A 15,483-nucleotide genomic window follows, 5' to 3' on the forward strand; every position below is an offset into this window, starting at 1 on the left:
TCTTGATAATCATTATTAACTCACTAATAAAAAACAGCTATATCTAGATGTTGATGTTTTATTTTAGATGATTCCATAATTTCTAAAATCTTCAGATACTAATGGGAACAAATTTATTTATGTTAGCCAAAAGTAAAGGCAGCATTGAAGAACACAACATTAATCTTCAAACTTATCCTCTCATTCCTTTGATTGAAAACAGCAACTTTCTTCTCTGAGATGAAGCCTTGGAGATATCCATCTCAAGATATTTGAAAAATAACTTTGCAAGAGCTCACTTGTTGGTGACAGTAATTGTTTAGTTCTATATCTTCCTAGTGAGATGCAGAGTAACATGTACAAAAGCAGGAGATAAATTTTGAAGAAGGCCTTGGCGTGTCAGCTTTGTGCATTTTGAAATCACATCAAGCTTTCTGGACACAGTTTGAGATGAATGTTCAGTGTCTTGGTGTCACAGTTTTTTTTTTTTTTGACATGTTCCCAAGGTCTCATCATTTTGTCTGTTCATTCTTACACTTCAGCAAGTAGCAATGACTTTGCTGCTCCAAAATCCTGCAGTATCTCTTTTCTGTAAATTTAGATTTTAGCTGCCATGGTCACATACTAAATGTGTTTGTAAGAGATGTGAGAATTTACAAGTCACCTTTCAAGTGCTTAGGGATAAATTATCTTTATTTAATGAATATCTCCAAAACAAAAGCACAGGTGGTCATCCCACTTTTGTTCTTGATACCTTGGAACAAAGCTACAAGAGACAATTGGAATCACTCAATTGTCCTAAAGTGATGATTTTTAATTTTAGTTATGGAGACTTCTTGAATTGGACTTTCATCTTACTGGGAGACTAGAGCAGTAGAAATGATAGTGAAGGGCCAAGTGGTGGCAAAGCTAGTTAAGTGCATGTGTTACCATGCACAAGATCCCTGATTCAGGTCCCTGGCCCTCAACTGCAGGGAGGAAGCTTCATAAGTAGTGAAGCAGTGCTGCTGATGTCTCTCTGTCTCTCTCTTCCTCTCCATCTCCCCTCTCTCTTTCTCAATTCCCCTCTGTTATATCAAATAAAATAAAGTTAAAAATTAAAAAAAATGGTAGAGTGGCAAAGTGAAGATGCAGTCTCAAACTATACACAGGTTATGACTTGTTCAGATTGTGACTAATTATTTCAGTAGCAGTATTGACATATTGAAAAGCAATAAAAATTAAATTTACAAAGCACTCCTACATCACCATAAGGACATGTGTCCATTCTTACTATTAATAAAGACAGAGTGCAATATTTAGTATTGTCATTCATGAGTTGGGTCTATTTGAAGATTATTTGCTGCTGTGATTGTGAGTTCCCTCACATAATTAGTGTGAGTAATAGCACTTACCTCACTGGACAATTATGAGGACAAAATGAGAATGCACATCTAAAACTATAAGCAGAGTGTATAGTCTATAAGGAGTGCATAGTTTTGATGATCACTTGAAAAATTATCTTCGAAACATTTTTCATGAAATATATAGATACAAACTATAGTATCATTCTGTCCATGCAAGGGATTGAACCCAGGGTCTTGGGCATACAAACTATGCACTCTACCAATGTGTTGTTTTTTCCATGACTTGACCAGTATAATCTTAAATAATCTAAGGCATTTTTTTCCTTTTTTTGTGGTGGTAATAAAAGGCTTGGATTATCTGTAACTTGAACTATTTTTATAGTCATACCCACCTCTAAATTTAAATGTAAGGATTTGAATGACTTCCCAATCTTTTCCTATTTACAAGTCATACTAGTTCACCTCTGGTATTGATGTTCTTACCTCATGCCAGTGACTCTCAATCTTGGCTGAACATCTGGATCACTTAGGTTGATTTAAAATTTTAGCTATTCAGACAACATGCTATCTAACAGACTAATTAAACTAGAGCCACTGTGTGGGGGAGGGCAAATCGATATCAGCACTTTTTTAAGTGATGCTCTTTAAAAATCTTTTAATTTATTAATTATTGGATAGAGACAGGAAGAAACTGAGAGGGGAGGGGAAATAGAAATAGACAGAGAGAGAAAGAGAGAGAGAGAGAAAGAGAGAGAGAGAGAGAGAGAGGGAGGGAGCTGCAGCCCTGATTCAACACTCATGCAGATTTCTCCTTGCAGGTAGGGTCTAGAGTCTTGTTCCCAGGACCTTGCACACTGTAATGTGTGTGCTTAAACAGATGAGCTACCACCTAGCCCTTAGAAATTCTCTTTTCAAAGTTTTATTTCCGTTTTATTTACTTATTAATTGGATAGAGACAGAGAGAAATCAGGCGAGAAGGGGCAAAGAGAGAGACAAAGAAAAAGACAGACACCTGTAGCCCTGCTTCACCCCTCCCTTGTGATGCTTTCCCCCCTACAGGCGGGGGCCAGGGGCTTGAAAGGGATCTTTGTGCCTATATTTCGGATATCCATGTTCCTTCCGTTCTGTTGTCCTTTCAGCTTTAAGAAAACATCTTCCAAACCTGACTCCCAACATACTGAAGGACTTTTTAGCGTTGTTGTCTCTTTATCTCTCTCTCTCTCTTTCAGAAAAGAAGAGGAAAAAGAGAGGGTGAGGATAGATAGCATAGTGGTTATGTGAAGAGACCTTCATGCTTGAGGTTCCGAAGTCCCAGGTTCAATCCCCTGAACCACCATAAGCCAGAGCTGAGCAATGCTTTGCTATTTTTCTGTCTTTCTCTCTCAAAAATAAATAAAATACTTTAAAAAGAGAGAAAGAGAGAGAGAGAGAGAGAGAGAGAGAGAGAGAGAGAAAGAGAGAGAGAGAGACCGAGACCTCCCATTTCCTGGTACAATATGACTTTTTGCTACTTAGGAGAACAGAGAATTCAAATGAATGGGAAATCGAAGGTGCATTTGTCCAGTTTATTTCCTTGATGTGTAAATTTCACTCCCCAATCCATGTACACGTCATTAACTATTACAGAAGTTAGCAAACTGACTAAGCGTAACTGTAAAAGAAATTGGGAGATGCCTCAAGTGGGGCAGCTTTGTACTCAAACAGACAAAAAACAAACAAACAAAAAAACCCCACCTATGTTGCCTTATAAGAAAAAAGACAGCTTTGAGATGAAAAAAAAAAATCATTCTTCAACAGAAGTGACTGTGTAAGGCATTCAAGTATCCAGACCCATATTCCTTTGGTCCCTTAAATATGGTCCCAACTCAACGATGCAACCCCTTCTTCTTCTAGCATTTGCCCTTCTTCCGTAGCCAGTCAACTGGTCAGGTTGAAAGCTGTCAGGAGCTGCTTGTTGCTGGCTTTGAAAGTGACTTGGAATCCATGTGGATTCAGTCGGCTAGGAAGGATTGTCAGTTTCCCCAATGAATGGGTACGATGTACCACGAGAAGGTCGATCCAATGCATCCCGATGCAACCCCTGACTGAACTGAGCTGGAAACCCTGGATTTCTAGAGGCTGTGAAATCTCTCCAGATTTAAAATCCCAGTTTATAAGAAAAAATCTTAGCATTTTGAGTTTTTACAGCCAGACAATCTGTGAGAGTATCCATATAGCATGAGCTAGAGGGGAGAAAATAGCACACTTAGACAGCTTCTGAAAATATTCTCTGTGCTCTAGCTGCTTTTGAAAAATGGTACTGGGAAGTCGACTCTAGATGTTTTCATTGATATACCAACAAAAAAATGAATGGCAAAAAAGAAGGTGGAGCGGGGGCGGGGCAGGTGCGGGGGCAGGGTCTCTGCAGGTTAAGCTTACTTGGCACTAAGTGCAAGGACCCAGGTAGGGATTTGCAGTTGGAGCCTCTGGCTCACCATCTGCAGGGCAGGAGTCGCTTCACAGGCGGTGAAGCAGGTCTGCAGGTGTCTCTCTTTCTCTCCCCCTCTCTGTCTTCCCCTCCTCTCTTCATTTCTCTGTCCTATCCAACAACAACAGCAATACAATAATGACAACAACAATAAAGTGGAAAAATGGCATCCAGGAGTAGTGGCTTTGTAGTGCAGGCAACGAGCCCCAGTAATAACCCTGGAGACAAATATATATATGCAAAGTAATAGTGTGCCCAATAAAATAGCTCACTAGATAGTGCACCTGCTCTGCAAGGTATACAATCCAGGTTAGATCTCAGCCCCTGCTGCAAAGGAGGCAACTAGTGTCTCCCCTCCTCTCTCTCTCTCTCTCTTTCTGTCTGAATAAGTGAACAAGGTAGCTTGAAATGGTGAATCCCAGTGACAGAAAACCAAAGAAAGAAAGAAAGAGAGAAAGAGAAAGAAAAAGAAAGAAAGAAAGAAGAGAGAAGGAAGGAAGGGAGGGAGGAAGAAGAATTGATGTCACTAAGAGTTGGCTTATCAATCAGGATCACAAAATCTAGGAACCTTAACCGGTATCAGACTTTACTAAAAATTTAAAGAAAGTAATGTCGAGTATGAAAATATCTAGGCTAGTAACTCAATTTTCCGTATAGTAGCAATATTCTCCCTGCTATAGTATTGACATGGAAAGTCTCTAAGTGCTGTAGGTAAGGTATTTCTGACACAAAATGAGATGTTCTCTTTCTTTTAATTAAGTAGTTAATTTATCATCATTATCATTTTAGATCAGTGCTCAGCTCTGGCTTCTGGTGATAGGGAGTATGGAACATAGGAATCCAGAGCCTTAGGCATGGGAGTCACTTGTCTACCCAGCCTGAGGTGGTTCTCGTTTTCTATGTTGTTAATTATATAACTGGCATTACATTCTGTCACTTGTCAAACCCCACAGATCTATAAATTACAGGTGTTTACCACTAGATGTTTTCAATTAATGTTTACATAGAGATGCAATTAGATTATATTTCCCCAAACAAAGATGGTGGACACAAAAGAAAATATATACCCCATTAAATAGTCTATGGTCTAAATATAGGTTTGTTTCAGTAGCCCTAGTTCAAAGACTGTTATGATGGAGTCAGGTGGTGGCACATCGGGTTAAGTGCTCACCTTACAGTGCTCAAGGACCCAGGTTCAATCTTCTGCTCCCTACCTGCAGGAAGACAGCTTCACAAATAGTGAAAGAGGGCTGCAGGTGTCTCTCTTTCCCTCTCTGTTTCCCCCTCTCTTCTCAGTTTATGCCTGTCTCTATCCAATAATAAATAAATAAATAAAGGATATTTTTATATCCATGTCAAGTGGAGAAGCAATTAACAGAAGCCAGAACTCCCACCTTCTGCAACCCATAAAGAATTTTGGTCCAGGGGCCAGGTGACACACCTGGTTGAATGCACATGTTACAGTGTGCAAGGACCTGGGATTCATCTTACTGTTTCCACCTTCAGGGGGAAGGTTTTGCGAATGGTGAAGCAGTATTACAGTTGTCTCTCTGTCTCTCTTCCTCTTCATCAGCTCCTTACCTCTTGATTCCTGGATGTCTGTATCCCACAAATAAATAATGATAGTAATAATTAAAAAAAAAGAATTTCGGTCCATACTCCCAGAGGGATAAAGAATAGGGAAGCTTCTTCCACTGGAGGGGATGGGACACAGAACTCTTGTGACAGGAACTATATTGTACCCTTGTTCTCTTACAATCTTGTTAATCATTAATACATTAAAATATAATGAATGAATAAAAATATTAAAATATTTTTAAATTTAAAAAGTCATTATGACACACAACTTTTTCTCTTTCACTGCTGCAATGTGTGTATGCGTGTGTGTGTGTGTGTGTGTGTGTGTGTAGGGAGGAGAGAGATGGAAAGAGACAGAAAGATACCTGCAGCAACATAGCACTATTCTACCCCTAGTGAAGTTTCCTCCATACAGTTGAGGACTGGAACTTGAAACTAGTTCTTCCTTAGGGTTGTGCATACTTATTATGGGATGAGCCTCTACTTGGTCCTAGGACATCATAGTGTTGATGAGAAATATTCCCCATAAATCTGTCAGCAAATGTAACCTTACATTCCACTGAGGAAGAGTGAGTTGCCTGCCCAAACTCTGAGGAATAATGCATGATAGAAGTGATCTAGTGGGAGTTGGGCGGTAGCGCAGTGCGTTAAGCGCAGGTGACGCAAAGCTCAAGGACCGGCATAAGAATCCCAATTTGATCCCCCGGCTCCCCACCTGCAGGGGAGTCGCTTCACAGGCAGTGAAGCAGGTCTGCAGGTGTCTATCTTTCTCTCCCCCTCTCTGTCTTCTCCTCCTCTCTCCATTTCTCTCTGTCCTATCTAACATGACAACATCAATAACAGAAACAATAATAACTACAATAATAAAACAACAAGGGCACCAAAAAGGAATAAATAAATAAATAAATATTTAAAAAAGAAGTGTTCTGCCAGCAAAAATGAATAGGGCACAGGAGAAGTTTAGCTAAAATGCCCTGTAGGCCTTTTTTTTTTTTTACTGATTATGTAAAATGTAAAGACAATATCTGCTGTCTTTCTATAACTCAGCACAAGTCTTCCTAGCCCAGAGTTAATCTCCCATATTGATTTCAGATGAAATTTCATTTAAAACTGCCACTGATGGGAAAATATTGAAAGTTACACATGAAAAATCACCCATGGAGTAACTTTGGGGATTCTTTAACCAAATTAATCTTTACACTGAGGGAAACAGCAAGTCTCTTTTCTTTTCTCTTCTTTTTTTTCTTTCCTTTTCTTTTCCTTTCCTTTCTTTTCTTTCTTTTTCTCCATTTTTTATTGGATAGGACAGAATGAAATTGAGAGAGGAGGGGTAGGCAGAAAAGTAGAGAGACAGAGAAACACCTGCAGCCCTGTTTCACCACTCATGAAGCTTTCCCCTTGCAGGTGGGGACCAGGGTTTGAATCTGCAAACTTGCTCACTATAATGTGTGTGCTTAACCTGTTGTGCTACCACCTGATCCCCAACAGCGCAAGTTTTAAAGATGCTTCGGAGGGGCTTTTTGGAGTAGTGCTGCTGTTCCATTCTCTTTGTATGCATCATCACTATGAAAATGTCTATAACATTAAAAAGTCATGCTGATGTAAGTCAGTCTACATCAGTAAGTCAGTCTAAGTCAGTAAAATCATATTATTCTCCACCACCCCCCCTTTTTATTAGTGCTTTGGCATCTCAGCAACTGGATTAAAAGTCAACTGAGTTGCTTTTGTTCTAGTGAAAAGGAAGATGGTATGGTATTTTCTATATAATGGCAATTCCCCAGGGAGTCGGGCTGTAGCGCAGCGGGTTAAGCGCAGGTGGCGCAAAGCTCAAGGATCTGTATAAGGATCCCGGTTCCAGCCCCTGACTCTCCACCTGCAGGGGAGTCTCTTCACAGGCGGTGAAGCAGGTCTGCAGGTGTCTTTCTCTCTCCCTCTCTGTCCTCTCCTCCTTTCTCCATTTCTTTCTGTCCTATCCAACAGCAATGACAACAATAATAATAACAACAATAATAAAATAATAAGGGCAACAAAAGAGAACAAATAAATAAATAAATATTAAAAAATAGAAAAAATAAAGGTGACTCGCAGCTGTATAGAGAGATTTTAGCTGGAACTTGATGGCAGAGAAGGACCTAGGGGGGCATTGGATTGTTATGTCGAAAACTGGGAAATGTGACACATGTACAAACTACTGTATTTTACTGTTAAAAATAAACCATTAATCCCCCAATAAGTACATTTAAATAAAAGAAGAAATTGTGGATTAATATAAATATGACCAGTGAGAGAAAGCGGAAATCAAATATTGGGTGTACTGATAATTTTTCAGAATGTTATTCTTATGATTGGATATGCATATCAATTTGTTACTGGCCAAATTAAATCTACCTGATACTTAAAAAAAATATTTATGGGGAGTCTGGCTGTAGCGCAGCGGGTTAAGCGCAGGTGGCGCAAAGCACAAGGACCGGCATAAGGATCCCGGTTCGAACCCCGGCTCCCCACCTGCAGGGGAGTCGCTTCACAGGCAGTGAAGCAGGTCTGCAGGTGTCTATCTTTCTCTCCCCCTCTCTTTCTTCCCCTCCTCTCTCCATTTCTCTCTGTCCTACCCAACAACGACAACAACAATAATAACTACAACAATAAAACAACAAGGGCAACAAAAGGCAATAAATAAATAAAATAAATATTAAAATATATATATATATTTATTATTGAGAAAGAGAGAAGGAGGAGAGGGAGAGAACGAGAGAGAGAGAGAGAGAATCAGTCATCACTGTGGTGCATAAACTGCTAGGGATTGAACTTGAGACCTCATGCTTTCGAAGTTCAATGTTTTATCCACTGGACCATCACTTGGACCACCTTTGTTGCTTTCAAACATGTGATTATTTAATCTGAGGCCAACATTTCCATTTGATCCCTGAGTCCTGCTATAGGAAGTATTTACTTACTTATTATTATTATTATTTCTTTAATCTTTTATTATGATAGAGACAGAGACAAATAGGATGAGATAGATAGATAGATAGATAGATAGATAGATAGATAGATATAGACAGACCACTCATAAAGCTTCACCGTAGCAGGTAAAGACTAGAGAACTGAACCCTGAACTTGCTTGTATATTTCAGCGCTTACACCACCACGTGGCCCCCAGGAATAAGGATTTTTGCAGAAAACTAAAGAGACAGACAAGTCTAGTTGACTTAGGTGAGTGACAGTCAAAAGTGAGCAAATACAATGGCTTTCATGTAAGGACAGTGAAAGGAATTTAAAATTTAGAAGCAAGAAAGGTTTCAGTGGAACAAAGTGTGTGCTATCCAGGTTGAGAGTTCTGAGCCTATGAGATCTCTGTGAAAGCTGAAGAGAAAGTCAGCACTGTCAAGAGGCAAAGAAAAAAGGAGACCAGCAAGAGACGGGAGGAAAGAAGAATCAGAGTAGACCTGGGAATCCAATTTAGTGGTGAGATAAATACTGGCTTAGTTATGGAACTAGAATTGCAAGATAGCAGGATTAAATGATGGACTGACAGTCCAAGCTTCCTCTCAAGCATTTATCCAGGTTCAAGTCCCAGCTTTGCCATCAGCCAGAGCTCAGCAGGGCTCTCTCCTTCCCTCTCCCTCTCCCCTTCCTTCCCCTCCCCTTCTCCCTCCCCCTTTCACTCTCCTGTCCCTCCCCCTCTCCCTTTCTCTCCCCTTCTCCCTCTCCCCTACCACCCCTCCCCCTCTCCCTCTCCTCTTCCTCCCCTTCTCCTTCTCCCTGCCCCTCCCCTCCTCTTCTCCCTCTCACTGTCCCTCTCTCTCTCTGCCTCTCTATCTCTCCCTTCCTCTTGATTACTGGGTGTTTCTAGTCAATAAATAAAGATGATAACAATAATAATAAAAGACATTTTTAAAAAGATATTTTTGTATGTTCTTTCTCCTCTTCCTCTTCTACCTTTTTCAGGTCTTAGCTCTCATATTGCCTGCCTCCTTTCACAATACTTCATGTAATTGATAATTGGATATAGGCAAAACAGTAAGAATGGCCTTAGCTAGAACCAGCCTTGAGTCTTTTTCCAGGAATAAAAAACCTGGGCACGTTTTGCAAACAATAGTGATTGATCCAATACAAACACATTTGCAGGGCTATCAAGTGAGCCTAATGGTTCTGCAAAAAAAAAAAAAAAAAAAAAACCAACTTTCATGCCCAAGTTAACAAAGATGCTAGGTTCAATCCCTGTCATCCCCATAAGCCACAGCTAAGCAGATTAAAAGAAGAAGGAGGAGGAGGAAGAGGAGGAGGAGGAGGAGGAGGAGGAGGAGGAGGGGAAAGGGAAGGAGAAGGAGAGGGAGAGGGAGAGGGAGAGGGAGAGGGAGAGGGAGGAGGAGGAGGAGGAGGAGGAGGAGAAGGAGAAGGAGAAGGAGAAGGAGAAGGAGAAGAAGTAGGAAAATGCAATGGGGAAAAACAATCTGTCATTAAAGAAAACTCAAAGAATATATCCCTAGGAGAAGCAGGATGACAAAACCCATCTGAATTGGCAAGTGTGGGGCTGGGGGGGGGGCGGATACCATCTCTCATCTCCCCATGATCAGTGTCTCAGAACCCTCTAACTCCAGACACAGCTCTTTTCCCACTGGAATGCTCCAGGCCCCAATGCCTTCTCTGCTAATCCTTTTCTCTCTTTTGTGGCAAAAATTACCATATTTCTTACTAATTTACCATATTTCTTTTTTTTTTACAGTCTGACTTTTTTTTTTAATTTAAGAAAGGCGACATTAACAAAACCATAGAATGAGAGGGGTACAATTCCACACAATTCCCATAACCCGATCTCCACATCTCACCCTCTCCCCTGATAGCCTTCCCATTCTCTATCTCTCTGGGAGTATGGATCCAGGGTCATTGTGGGATGCAGAGGGTGGAAGGTCTGGCTTCTGTAATTGCTTCCCCGCTGAACATGGGCATTGACTGGTCAATCCATACTCCCAGTCTGTCTCTCTCTTTCCCTAGTAGGGTGAGGCTCTGAGGAAGTGGAGCTCCAGGACACATTGATGGGGTCGTCTGTCCAGGAGTGTCTGGTCAGCATCCGGAACCTGGTGGCTGAAAAGAGAGTTAACATACAAAACCAAACAAATTGTTGAGCAATCATGGACCTAAAGACTAATAGTGCAGATGAAGTGTTGGGGGTATTCCCTGCATGCTCTTGTGTACTTCTGCTTTCAGGTATATATTTTTCCCCTAGTTTATGGGCATAGGTGAACCTATGCTCTATCTCAGGGGACCTGGACTAGGATTGGGGACTTTATTGGGGAGTGGACCACCTGGAATGGAATTAGAGAATACTATGAAAGGAAAGGTCTCACCTGAGTGATGAAGCTGAAGGGTTATCATTCCACACCTGAAGTCTCTGGTCACAGTCTGAAGTGCAGCATGCTAGGGCGGCACTCCTTGTGTTGATTAGATTGTGATCCGCGAATACAATATTATTTGATTTGAATTAAGAGCAGCATGCAGAAAAGTGGGCCCCACCCTAAGGTTCCAGGACTGGGGGAAATATAGGCTCTATAGTGGAAATGTGAGGTTCCTATTGTCTTAGGGTTCAAGAAGACAATGGATAGTTATTGTTATCATCACATTATTTGGTGATAGGGTTAACTTTGGAAAGTCCCTTTGATAGGGTTTGGGGTACAGTACCCAGCAACTTGTATACAGCTGTGCTGTCAGTTACTTCTGTTCTCCCTGGTCTAGACTTTTGGGAGAGAACATATCAAAGACAGCCTATGTATTAAAAAGACTCAGTCTGGGTTTTAAGAAGTTCTAGACATATCATCAGTTTTTCGCCTCTCATATTAATTAAATAGTGGTTTAGATAATGTTTACACTTTAATAGGATTGTACATAAACACCACTCCCACCACTTAAAGACTGTGTCCCATCTGCACCACCCAACCCTGCCCCCCCCACCGTGCCGGGAAGCCCAATGGCCACCCTCCCCTTCACCACAGTGTTTTTACATTGGTGCCCTGCTCTCTATTTAATCAGATCCTGCTTTTAGTTTCCCTTTCTGTTCTTCTTTCTCAACTTCTGTTGATGAGTGAGTACATCCCATACTCATCTTTATCTTTCTGACTTAGCTCACTTAACATAATTCCTTCTACCTCTGTCCAAGATGGGTCAGAGTAGGTTGGCTCATTTTTCTTAATAGCTGCATAGTATTCCATTGTGTATATGTACCACAGCTTTCTCAGCCACTCTTCTGCTGTTGGGCACCTGGATTCCTCCAAGGTTTTAGCTATTATGAATTGTGCTGCTATGAACATAGATGTACACATATCTTTTTGGTTGGGCATTATGGAATCCTTGGTGTATATCCCCAGGAGAGGAATTACTGGGTCATATGGAAGGTCTATGTCTAGCCTTGTAAGAGTTCTCCAGACTGCTGTCCTGAGAGGCTGGACCAATTTACATTCCCACCAGCAGTGTAGAAGGGTTCCTCTGTCCCCATAGCCTCTCCAACATTTGTTGCTGCTGTCCTTTTTGATGTATGCCATTCTCACAGGAGTGAGGTGGTATTGCAATGTTGTCTTTATTTGCATCTCTCTGACAATCAGCAACCAGGAACAGTTTTTCATGTTTGTTAGCCTTTTGGATCTCCTCTGAAGTGAATGTCTTGTTCATATCCTCTGCCCATTTTTGGATGGGGTCATTTGCTTTTTTGGTGCTAAGTTTGCTGAATTCTCTGTGTATTTTGGTGATTAGTCTCTTATCTGATGTTTGGCATGTGAAGATCTTCTCCCATTCTGTGAGGGGTCACTTTGTATGTGTTATAGTTTCTTTGGCCGTGCGGAAGCTTTTCAATTTGATGTAGTCCCATTGGTTTCTTTCTGCTTTAGTCTTCCTTGCAATTGGGTTTGTTTCATCAAAGACGTCCTTGAGGTTTCGGTGGGAAAGTGTTTCACCAATGTTTTCCTCTAAGTATTTGATAATTTCTGGTCTAACATCCAGGTTTTTGATACATTTGGAGTTGATTTTTGTTTCTGGTGAGATAAGGTGGTTCAATTTCATTCTTCTGCATGTTATAACCCAGTTTTCCTAGCACCACTTATTGAAGAGAGCCTCCTTTTGCCATTTAATCCTTTGGGCCCCCTTATCAAAGATTAGATGTCCATAGGTGTGGGGGTTTAGATCTGGGCTTTCAATTCTGTTCCACTGGTCTGTGTGCCTATTTTTGTTCCAGTACCAGGCAGTTTTGATGATGATGGCATTATAATATAGTTTGAGATCTGGGAGTGTGATGCCTCTGTTTCTGTTTCTTTTCCTCAAGATGGTTTTGGCAATTCTAAGTGTTTTCTGGTTCCAGATAAATGAATGTAGTTTGTGTTCTATTTTCTTAAAGAAGCTTGGTGGAACTTTGATGGGTATCGCATTAAATTTGTATATGGCTCTGGGGAGAATATTCATTTTGATGATATTTATTCTTCTGATCCATGAGCATGGGATGTCTTTCCATTTCTTGGTATCGGTTTCTATTTCCTTGAAGAGTGACTCATAGTTTTCAGTATACAAGTCTTTCACTTCTTTGGTCAGCTTTATTCCTAGGTATTTTATTGATTTTGTTGCAACAGTGAATGGGACTGATTTCTGGATGTCTTTTCTTCAGTTTTAGTGTTTGCATAGAGAAATGCCACTGATTTTTGTACATTGATTTTGTAGCCTGATACCTTGTTATATTGCCTAATAACTTCCAGTAGTTTTCTACTGGATTCTTTAGGTTTTTCTATGTATTCTATCATGTCATCTGCAAATAGTGAGAGTTTGACTTCTTCCCTTCCAATCTGTATTCCTTTTATTTCTTTCTCTTGCTTGATTGCTATGGCAAGAACTTCCAATACTATGTTGAAGAGTAATGGTGATAGTAGGCAGCCCTGTCTAGTCCCTGATCTGAGGGGAAATGCTTTCAACTTCTGTCCATTGAGTATGATGTTGGCTGTTGGTTTGCTATATATGGATTCCACTATCTTTAGGAATTTCCCATCTATTCACATTTTTTGTAGAGTTTTGAGCGTGAATGGGTGTTGGATTTCGTCAAAGGCTTTCTCTGAATCGATTGAGATAATCATGTGGTTTTTTGGCTTTGCTTTTATTGATGTGGTAAATGACATTGATTGACTTGCGGATGTTGAACCAGCCTTGCATTCCAGGGATGAATCCCACTTGGTCGTGATGAAAAATCTTTTTAATGTGCTGTTGTATCTGGTTGGCCAAGATCTTATTTAATATTTTGGCATCTATGTTCATCAGAGATATTGGTCTGTAGTTTTCCTTTTTGTGTGTGTCTCTATCTGCTTTGGGTATCAGAGTGATGTTGGCTTCATAGAAAGTGGAAGGGAGTGTCCCTGTTTCTTCGATCTTATGGAAAAGCTTTAGGAGTATGGGTATTAACTGTTTCCTGAAGGTTTTGTAGAATTCGTTTGTGAAGCCATCTGGTCCAGGACTTATGTTTTTGGGGAGATTCTTAATAAAAAATTAGATTTCTTTGTCTGTGATTTGTTCATTTAGGTTTTGTAGCTCTTCTTGGTTCAGTTTTGGAAGGGCATATGTTTCTAGGAATTCTTCCATTTCTTCCAGATTTTCTAGCTTGGTGGCGTATAGTTCTTCATAGAAGTCTTGCATGATTTTCTGGATTTCTGTGGTGTCGGTTGTGATATCTCCTCTATCATTTACAATTCTATAAATTTGAGTCTTCTCCCTTTTTTGTTTAGTGAGTCTGGCTAGGGGTTTGTCAATCTTGTTTAATTTTTCAAAGAACCAACATTTGGCTTCTTTGATCTTCTGTATGTTCCTCTTATTTTCGATGTTGTTTATTTCTGCTCTAATTTTAGTGATTTCTGTCCTTCTGGTTGCTTTAGGGTTTCTTTGTTCCTCTTCCTCTATGTCCTTAAAGCATGCATTAAGTTTGTTTATTTGGGTTTTTTCTTGTTGTTTAATATGTGATTGTATGGCTATGAGTTTCCCTCTCAGTACTGCTTTAGCTTTGTCCCAAATATTTTGATAGGTTGTGTCTTCATTTTAATTTGTTTCCAGAAACATTTGTATTTCCTGCTTGAGTGTCTCTCTGACCCAGTGGTTCTTAAGCAGTATGTTGTTTAGTTTCCAGATTCTGTGACTTTTAATAATTTTCTGTTTGTTGTTAAATGTTGGTTTTACTCCACTATGGTCTGAGAAGATACTTTGGATGATTTCAATGCTCTTGAATTTATTGATGCTGTCTTTGTGGCCTAACATGTGGTCTATCCTTGAGTATGTGTTGTATGGATTTGTAAAGAATGTGTATTCCAATTTTTGGGGGTGAAGAGCTCTGAAAATGTCCAAGAGGTCTAGTCTGTCCATCTCTTCATTTAATTCTATTGTTTCTTTGTTGATTCTTTTTTTTGTTGATCTAAGTGTGAGAGTGGTGTGTTAAAGTCTCCCACTATTATTGTATTACTATTGATGTATTTTTGAAGTTCATTGAGAAGGTGTTTGATGTATTTAGATGATCCCTCATTGGGTGCATAGATGTTAATAATTGTTATATCTTCTTGGTTGATTGATCCTCTAATCATTATGTAATGTCCTTGCCTGTCTTTTATGACTTTATTTAATTTAAAATCTATTGTGTCAGAGATGAGAATGGCTGTTCCTTCCTTTTTTTGTGGTCCATTAGCCTGTAGGATAATTTTCCATCCTTTCACTTTAAGTCTGTGTTTATGTTGTTGGGTCAAATGGGATTCTTGCAAGCAGCATATGGTTGGGTTATGTTTTCTAATCCATCCTCCCACTCAGTGCCTTTTGATGGGTGATTTTAAGCCATTGACATTTATTGATATTATGGATTTAATGTGTTGTAGTGCCATTGTTCAACAAGTTTTTATTTGATATGTTGCCAATATTCTTGTTTATAAGAGGTCTTTTAGAACCTCTTCCAGGGACGGTTTGGTGATGGTTGCCTCCTTTAACTGTTGTTTGTCTAAGAAGGTTTTGATCCCTCCATCTACTTTGAATGAATGTCTAGCAGGATATATTATCCTTGGTTGAAACCCTTTTTCATTCAGGGCTTAATAGTTATCTTGCCATTCTCTTCTGGCC

Source organism: Erinaceus europaeus, chromosome 5 (assembly GCF_950295315.1).
Source record: "Erinaceus europaeus chromosome 5, mEriEur2.1, whole genome shotgun sequence".
NCBI classification, from domain to species: Eukaryota; Metazoa; Chordata; class Mammalia; order Eulipotyphla; family Erinaceidae; genus Erinaceus; species Erinaceus europaeus.